This window comes from Oncorhynchus keta, chromosome 5 (assembly GCF_023373465.1).
Source record: "Oncorhynchus keta strain PuntledgeMale-10-30-2019 chromosome 5, Oket_V2, whole genome shotgun sequence".
NCBI lineage: Eukaryota > Metazoa > Chordata > Actinopteri > Salmoniformes > Salmonidae > Oncorhynchus > Oncorhynchus keta.
This window is the reverse complement of record NC_068425.1, coordinates 4,823,308-4,830,807: the sequence shown is the minus strand read 5'-3', so window position 1 is coordinate 4,830,807 and position 7,500 is coordinate 4,823,308. Positions and strand designations below refer to the sequence as shown.

At 42.2% G+C, this 7,500-nt stretch overlaps 2 protein-coding genes and 13 non-coding genes across 18 annotated transcripts in view; 2 read left to right on the top strand and 13 right to left on the bottom strand.

Moving 5' to 3' along the window:
- On the bottom strand, nucleotides 1-82 carry trnas-uga (transfer RNA serine (anticodon UGA)). Its single transcript has one exon. It is a non-coding gene; the product is annotated as a tRNA-Ser (tRNA).
- The window catches only part of LOC118384359 (nuclear body protein SP140-like protein), a 241,315-nt gene that overhangs the window by 179,273 nt on the left and 54,542 nt on the right, over nucleotides 1-7,500 (top strand). The gene's annotated exons all lie outside the window — the stretch shown is intronic.
- Nucleotides 1-7,500, top strand: part of LOC118384134 (nuclear body protein SP140-like protein) — a 112,339-nt gene that overhangs the window by 52,085 nt on the left and 52,754 nt on the right. The gene's annotated exons all lie outside the window — the stretch shown is intronic.
- On the bottom strand, nucleotides 299-380 carry trnas-uga (transfer RNA serine (anticodon UGA)). Its single transcript has one exon. It is a non-coding gene; the product is annotated as a tRNA-Ser (tRNA).
- trnas-uga (transfer RNA serine (anticodon UGA)) lies at nucleotides 1,436-1,517 on the bottom strand. The gene has a single exon. It is a non-coding gene; the product is annotated as a tRNA-Ser (tRNA).
- On the bottom strand, nucleotides 1,726-1,807 carry trnas-uga (transfer RNA serine (anticodon UGA)). Its single transcript has one exon. It is a non-coding gene; the product is annotated as a tRNA-Ser (tRNA).
- On the bottom strand, nucleotides 2,026-2,107 carry trnas-cga (transfer RNA serine (anticodon CGA)). Its single transcript has one exon. It is a non-coding gene; the product is annotated as a tRNA-Ser (tRNA).
- Nucleotides 3,529-3,611, bottom strand: trnas-uga (transfer RNA serine (anticodon UGA)). The gene has a single exon. It is a non-coding gene; the product is annotated as a tRNA-Ser (tRNA).
- On the bottom strand, nucleotides 3,830-3,912 carry trnas-uga (transfer RNA serine (anticodon UGA)). Its single transcript has one exon. It is a non-coding gene; the product is annotated as a tRNA-Ser (tRNA).
- Nucleotides 4,401-4,480, bottom strand: trnas-uga (transfer RNA serine (anticodon UGA)). Its single transcript has one exon. It is a non-coding gene; the product is annotated as a tRNA-Ser (tRNA).
- trnas-uga (transfer RNA serine (anticodon UGA)) lies at nucleotides 4,959-5,041 on the bottom strand. The gene has a single exon. It is a non-coding gene; the product is annotated as a tRNA-Ser (tRNA).
- On the bottom strand, nucleotides 5,262-5,342 carry trnas-uga (transfer RNA serine (anticodon UGA)). Its single transcript has one exon. It is a non-coding gene; the product is annotated as a tRNA-Ser (tRNA).
- Nucleotides 5,560-5,640, bottom strand: trnas-uga (transfer RNA serine (anticodon UGA)). Its single transcript has one exon. It is a non-coding gene; the product is annotated as a tRNA-Ser (tRNA).
- Nucleotides 5,851-5,933, bottom strand: trnas-uga (transfer RNA serine (anticodon UGA)). Its single transcript has one exon. It is a non-coding gene; the product is annotated as a tRNA-Ser (tRNA).
- On the bottom strand, nucleotides 7,003-7,083 carry trnas-uga (transfer RNA serine (anticodon UGA)). Its single transcript has one exon. It is a non-coding gene; the product is annotated as a tRNA-Ser (tRNA).

Here is a 7,500-nt window from a genome sequence, read left to right as displayed (position 1 = left end):
CGCTGTGAGCAGGGTTCGAACCTGCGCGGGGAGACCCCATTGGATTTCAAGTTCAACGCCTTAACCACTCGGCCATCGCAGTTTGCTATGTTAAAAGCCAGGCCTTAACCAGTCGGCTATCTGATTCTGTACATTTTACTTCTGTAAAGACTAGACTTTCCACTGAAGAGCCTATTTGAACTGTTTGTCAAGGAAAACATATTCTGAGACTTGAATCAAAGGACAAGTCCATGCATTAAGCACATTATCCATATCATGTCACCTAGGATATGTTAAAAATGAAAGACTGGTTTGCAAGCGCTGTGAGCAGGGTTCGAACCTGCGCGGGGAGACCCCATTGGATTTCAAGTCCAACGCCTTAACCTCTCGGCCATCACAGCATTTCCTGTTACCTACAGACCCTTAGCCAGTCCGCTATCTGATTCTGTCCATTTTACCTCTAAAGTGACCAGATTATTGCTATTGAAGAGCCTACTTGAAACATTTGTCATGGAAGATCAATTCTGAGCACTTGAATCAAAGGACATGTCCAAGCATTATCCATATCAAGTCTCCAATGACATGATGCAAAAAAGACTGGTTTGTCAAAGCGCTGTGAGCAGGGTTCGAACCTGCGCGGGAGACCCCATTGGATTTCAAGTCCAACGCAATTTACCACTCGGCAATCGCAGCTTGCTATGTTAAAAACCAGCCAGCTATCTGATTCTGTACATTTTACTTCTGTAAAGACTAGACTTTCTACTGAAGAGCCTGTTTGAACTGTTTGTCAAGGAATTTTATTCTGACCACCTGAATCAAAGGACAAGTCCATGATTAAGCATTATCCATTCATGTCAATGACATGTTGCAAATGAAAACTGGTTTGCCAAGCGCTGTGAGCAGGGTTCGAAACTGAGCGGGGAGACCCCATTGGATTTCAAGTCCAACGCCTTAACCTCTCGACCATCACAGCAACTCCTGTTAAAAACAGACCCTTAGCCAGTCCGCTATCTGATTCTGTCCATTTTACTCTAAAGTGACCAGATTATCTACTATTGAAGAGCCTACTTGAAACATTTGTCATGGAAGAAAATTCTGAGCACTTGAATCAAAGGACAAGTCCAGCATTATCCATATCAAGTCTCCAATGACATGATGCAAAAAAAGACTGGTTTGTCAAAGCGCTGTGAGCAGGGTTCGAATCTGTGCAGGGAGACCCCATTGGATTTCAAGTCCAACGCAATTTACAAATCTGCAGCTTGCTATGTTAAAAACCAGCTGGTTATGTGATTCTGTACATTTTACTTCTGTAAAGACTAGACTTTCTACTGAAGAGCCTATTTGAACTGTTGGTCAATGAATTTTATTCTGACCACCTGAATCAAAGGACAAGTCCAGACATTATCCATATCAAGTCTCCAATGACATGATGCAAATAAAGACTGGTTTGTCAAAGCGCTGTGAGCAGGGTTCGAACCTGCGCGGGGAGACCCCATTGGATTTCAAGTCCAACGCCTTAACCACTCGGCCATCGCAGCTTGCTATGTTAAAAACCAGGCCTTAACCAGTCGGCTATCTGATTCTGTACATTTTACTTCTGTAAAGACTAGACTTTCTACTGAAGAGCCTATTTGAACTGTTTGTCAAGGAAAACATATTCTGACCACTGAATCAAAGGACAAGTCCAGACATTATCCATATCAAGTCTCCAATGACATGATGCAAATAAAGACTGGTTTGTCAAAGCGCTGTGAGCAGGGTTCGAACCTGCGCGGGGAGACCCCATTGGATTTCAAGTCCAACGCCTTAACCACTCGGCCATCGCAGCTTGCTATGTTAAAAGCCAGGCCTTAACCAGTCGGCTATCTGATTCTGTACATTTTACTTCTGTAAAGACTAGACTTTCTACTGAAGAGCCTATTTGAACTGTTTGTCAAGGAAAACATATTCTGATCACTTGAATCAAAGGACAAGTCCATGCATTAAGCACATTATCCATATCATGTCACCTAGGATATGTTAAAAATGAAAACTGGTTTGCCATAGCGCTGTGAGCAGGGTTCGAACCTGCGCGGGGAGACCCCATTGGATTTCGAGTCCAACGCCTTAACCTCTCGGCCATCACAGCATCTCCTGTTACCTACAGACCCTTAGCCAGTCCGCTATCTCGTTCTGTCCATTTTACCTCTAAAGTGACCAGATTATTGCTATTGAAGAGCCTACTTGAAACATTTGTCATGGAAGATCAATTCTGAGCACTTGAATCAAAGGACATGTCCAAGCATTATCCATATCAAGTCCCCAATGACATGTTACAAATAAAGAGTGGATTGTCAAAGCGCTGCTCGCAGGGTTCAAACCTGCACTGGGCAACCCCAATGGAATTTTGAATCCAACGATTTAACCATTCTGCAATCACAGCTTTCTGAGGTACCTCACACAAGGACAAAGTATCCAAATTCAACTGCCTAGTTGACATTTATTTCAAGCAAAGTTTTTTTTAAAAGCAATTTTCTAAGCAGTTCAATCGTGGGACGAGCACATAAAGTAAGGACCATTTAAATTCAAAGGAGATAGACCCAATTATTAAAGGTCTACTTTATCATCACCCAGTAAGCAGAGTTGAAAACTGTACAGAGAGAATATATTGGACTTCAATTACAATGCTTAAACCACTTAGCCATCACAGCAGTAGGAATCTAAGGAAATTGATGAGAAGAAAGCAGAAGTGGGCTATATGCTTCAAGCAAGTTAAGAACATGGGTGGGGAGACCCCATTGAAATTCAGGTCCAACGTCTAAAGAACTCGGCCATTGCAGCTGTTGGAATGCAAGTAAAGGGATTGGGATTTGGAAACAGACATCATTGGTGAAAAATGGTAAACTTGATGGCACAACATTTTGATCTTATTGCGCCAAGTAACCTCGGTCCTTTCCAAAGCTGTGAAGGTTGGAAGTTTAATGTGCAAGTCAAAAACTATGTGCAGAGAAAGTACAAGTGGACTATTCACTGAGAATACTTTTAAAAGCAGAACCCATGGGGTTTCAAGTCTGAGGACATACCCACCTGGCTCTCATAATTTCCATAATAAATCTAATACAAACAACAGTATCTGTACTGAAGATACTATTTGAACTGTTTGCTAATGCAGATATACTCTGAGCAACTGAATCAAAGAACAAGTCCATGCATTAAGCACACATTATCAATATCAAGTCTCCAATGACATGTTGCAAATAAAGACTGGTTGGTCAAAGCGCTGTGAGCAGGGTTCGAATCTGTGCAGGGAGACCCCATTGGATTTCAAGTCCAACGCAATTTACCACTCGGCCATCGCAGCTTGCTATGTTAAAAACCAGGCCTTAACCAGTCGGCTATCTGATTCTGTACATTTTACTTCTGTAAAGACTAGACTTTCTACTGAAGAGCCTATTTGAACTGTTTGTCAAGGAAAACATATTCTGATCACTTGAATCAAAGGACAAGTCCAGACATTATCCATATCAAGTATCCAATGACATGATGCAAATAAAGACTGGTTTGTCAAAGCGCTGTGAGCAGGGTTCGAACCTGCGCGGGGAGACCCCATTGGATTTCAAGTCCAACGCCTTAACCACTCGGCAAATCGCAGCTTGCTATGTTAAAAACCAGGCCTTAACCAGTCGGCTATCTGATTCTGTACATTTTTACTTCTGTAAAGATTAGACTTTCTACTGAAGAGCCTATTTGAACTGTTTGTCAAGGAATTTTATTCTGACCACCTGAATCAAAGGACAAGTCCATGCATTAAGCACATTATCCATATCATGTCACCTAGGATATGTTAAAAATGAAAACTGGTTTGCCATAGCGCTGTGAGCAGGGTTCGAAACCTGCGCGGGGAGACCCCATTGGATTTCAAGTCCAACGCCTTAACCTCTCGGCCATCACATCATCTCCTGTTAAAGACCCTTAGCCAGTCCGCTATCTGATTCTGTCCATTTTACCTCTAAAGTGACCAGATTATTGCTATTGAAGAGCCTACTTGAACTTTGTCATGGAAGATCAATTCTGAGCACTTGAATCAAAGGACATGTCCAAGCATTATCCATATCAAGTCTCCAATGACATGATGCAAAAAAGACTGGTTTGTCAAAGCGCTGTGAGCAGGGTTCGAACCTGCGCGGGGAGACCCCATTGGATTTCAAGTCCAACGCAATTTACCACTCTCGCAGCTTGCTATGTTAAAAACCAGCCAGCTATCTGATTCTGTACATTTTACTTCTGTAAAGACTAGACTTTCTACTGAAGAGCCTATTTGAAATGTTTGTCAAGGAATTTTATTCTGATCACTTGAATCAAAGGACAAGTCCATGCATTAAGCATTATCCATATCAAGTCACCAATGACATGTTGCAAAAATAAAGACTGGTTTGTCAAAGCGCTGTGAGCAGGGTTCGAACCTGCGGGGAGACCCCATTGGATTTCAAGTCCAACGCCTTAACCTCTCGACCATCACAGCAGCTTGTTACCTAAGACCCTTAGCCAGTCCGCTATCTGATTCTGTCCATTTTACCTCTAAAGACCAGATTATTCTATTGAAGAGCCTATTTGAAACATTTGTCATGGGAGATCAATTCTGAGCACTTGAATCAAAGGACATGTCCAAGCATTATCCATATCAAGTCTCCAATGACATGATGCAAAAAAGACTGGTTTGTCAAAGCGCTGTGAGCAGGGTTCGAATCTGTGCAGGGAGATCCCATTGGATTTCAAGTCCAACGCAATTTACAAATCTGCAGCTTGCTATGTTAAAAACCAGCTGGTTATGTGATTCTGTACATTTTACTTCTGTAAAGACTAGACTTTCTACTGAAGAGCCTATTTGAACTGTTGGTCAATGAATTTTATTCTGACCACCTGAATCAAAGGACAAGTCCAGACATTATCCATATCAAGTCTCCAATGACATGATGCAAATAAAGACTGGTTTGTCAAAGCGCTGTGAGCAGGGTTCGAACCTGCGCGGGGAGACCCCATTGGATTTCAAGTCCAACGCAATTTACCACTCGGCCATCGCAGCTTGCTATGTTAAAAACCAGGCCTTAACCAGTCGGCTATCTGATTCTGTACATTTTTACTTCTGTAAAGACTAGACTTTCTACTGAAGAGCCTATTTGAACTGTTTGTCAAGGAAAACATATTCTGATCACTTGAATCAAAGGACAAGTCCATGCATTAAGCACATTATCCATATCAAGTCACCAATGACATGTTAAAAATGAAAGACTGGTTTGTCAAAGCGCTGTGAGCAGGGTTCGAACCTGCGCGGGGAGACCCATTGGATTTCAAGTCCAACGCCTTAACCACTCGGCCATCGCAGCTTGCTATGTTAAAAACCAGGCCTTAACCAGTCGGCTATCTGATTCTGTACATTTTACTTCTGTAAAGATTAGACTTTCTACTGAAGAGCCTATTTGAACTGTTTGTCAAGGAAAAATATTCTGACCACCTGAATCAAAGGACAAGTCCATGCATTAAGCACATTATCCATATCATGTCACCAATGACATGTTAAAAATAAAGACTGGTTTGTCAAAGCGCTGTGAGCAGGGTTCGAACCTGCGCGGGAGACCCCATTGGACTTCAAGTCCAACGCCTTAACCACTCGGCCATCACAGCTTCCTACTTTAAAAAACATGCCTTAACCAGTCGGCTATCTGATTCTGTACATTTTACTTCAGTAAAGACTAGACTTTCTACTGAAGAGCCTATTTGAACTGTTTGTCAAGGAAAAAAATATTCTGACCACTTGAATCAAAGGACAAGTCCAGACATTATCCATATCAAGTCTCCAATGACATGTTGCAAATAAAGACTGGTTTGTCAAAACGCTGTGAGCAGGGTTCGAACCTGCGCGGGGAGACCCCATTGGATTTCAAGTCCAACGCCTTAACCACTCGGCCATCTGCAGCTTGCTATGTTAAAAACCAGGCCTTAACCAGTCGGCTATCTGATTCTGTACATTTTACTTCTGTAAAGACTAGACTTTCTACTGAAGAGCCTATTTGAACTGTTTGTCAAGGAAAAATATTCTGACCACTTGAATCAAAGGACAAGTCCATGCATTAAGCACATTATCCATATCAAGTCTCCAATGACATGTTGCAAAAAAAAGACTGGTTTGTCAAGCGCTGTGAGCAGGGTTCGAACCTGCGCGGGGAGACCCCATTGGATTTCAAGTCCAACGCCTTAACCACTCCATCGCAGCTTGCTATGTTAAAACCAGGCCTTAACCAGTCGGCTATCTGATTCTGTACATTTTACTTCTGTAAAGACTAGACTTTCTACTGAAGAGCCTATTTGAACTGTTTGTCAAGGAAAAAATATTCTGACCACCTGAATCAAAGTCAAGTCCAGACATTATCCATATCAAGTCTCCAATGACATGATGCAAATAAAGACTGGTTTGTCAAAGGCGCTGTGAGGGTTCGAACCTGCGCGGGGAGACCCCATTGGATTTCAAGTCCAACGCCTTAACCACTCGGCCATCACAGCATCTCCTGTTAAAAGACCCTTAGCCAGTCCGCTATCTGATTCTGTCCATTTTACCTCTAAAGACCAGATTTTCTACTGAAGAGCCTATTTGAACATTTGTCATGGAAAATCAATTCTGAGCACTTGAATCAAAGGACAAGTCCAAGCATTATCCATATCAAGTCTCCAATGACATGATGCAAATAAAGACTGGTTTGTCAAAGCGCTGTGAGCAGGGTTCGAACCTGCGCGGGGACCCATTGGATTTCAAGTCCAACGCAATTTACCACTGGCAATCGCAGCTTGCTATGTTAAAAACCAGCCAGCTATCTGATTCTGTACATTTTACTTCTGTAAAGACTAGACTTTCTACTGAAGAGCCTGTTTGAACTGTTTGTCAAGGAAAAATATTCTGATCACTTGAATCAAAGGACAAGTCCATGATTAAGCATTATCCATATCATGTCACCTAGGACATGTTAAAAATGAAAGACTGGTTTGTCATAGCGCTGTGAGCAGGGTTCGAACCTGCGCGGGAGACCCCATTGGATTTCAAGTCCAACGCCTTAACCTCTCGACCATCACAGCAACTCCTGTTAAAAACCAGACCCTTAGCCAGTCCGCTATCTCGATTCTGTACATTTTACTTCTAAAGACCAGATTTTGCTATTGAAGAGCCTATTTGAAACATTTGTCAAGGAAGATCAATTCTGAGCACTTGAATCAAAGGACAAGTCCAAGCATTATCCATATCAAGTCTCCAATGACATGATGCAAAAAAAGACTGGTTTGTCAAAGCGCTGTGAGCAGGGTTCGAATCTGTGCAGGGAGACCCCATTGGATTTCAAGTCCAACGCAATTTACAAATCTGCAGCTTGCTATGTTAAAAACCAGCTGGTTATGTGATTCTGTACATTTTACTTCTGTAAAGACTAGACTTTCTACTGAAGAGCCTGTTTGAAATGTTTGTCAAGGAATTTTATTCTGACCACCTGAATCTAAGGA